Genomic DNA, 753 nt, shown 5'->3' with positions numbered 1-753 from the left:
AAAGCCGGTAAAGATGGAGCGAATGCCCACAGGAACTAAGACCGTCAAAATGAGTTAAATCTATCAGGTTAGTTTATTTATCGGTTTAAACAGGTGGATTTGCCTCTAAAATTCAATCCGTTTAAATTTCAGGATAAACGGGCCCGGTTAACCTGCAAAAAATGATGAGTTAAACGGGCTAGTATGCAAGCTAAATTGATGGCCCGTTTATTTTTTTTACATTTTTCAAAAAAAAAAGTTAGTACTTTTTTTGCTAATATTTCTTCCAACCCAACCCGAAAACTCGACCCATCAACAAAAATATTGTTTAAGATTTTTGACCAAAATATAATTTTTTTGTCAAAATATTTTTTAAAAATTAATATAAAAGAGTAAATGGGTCCGCCCATTTAATCTATCGAATTGGTTATAAATAGTTCAAACTGAAAAATTATGAGCCATAAATAAAATAGGCTTAAATGGGCCTGTTTAACCTGCAAGATTAGATAAGTCAGGCCTAAACGGGATGAACTGGTCCATTTGATAACTCTAGTAGGAGCATATTAGAGTTTAATTTTTTACTACCCACAAATAGAAGCGATGAAAAATTCGCTCCTACCTACCCCTTACCACCCAAAAAACGTGTAAATCAAATCTTTTTATACTAAACACCACATAGCATGCTATAACACTATATTATTATCAATATAGAAAATAAATTATCTACATTATCAAAAAATAATATTAAAAAAATATAAATAAAAATTTATATGT

Source organism: Arachis ipaensis, chromosome B01 (assembly GCF_000816755.2).
Source record: "Arachis ipaensis cultivar K30076 chromosome B01, Araip1.1, whole genome shotgun sequence".
NCBI lineage: Eukaryota > Viridiplantae > Streptophyta > Magnoliopsida > Fabales > Fabaceae > Arachis > Arachis ipaensis.
The sequence above is the reverse complement of the archived record's forward strand: the minus strand, read 5'-3'. Positions refer to the sequence as shown.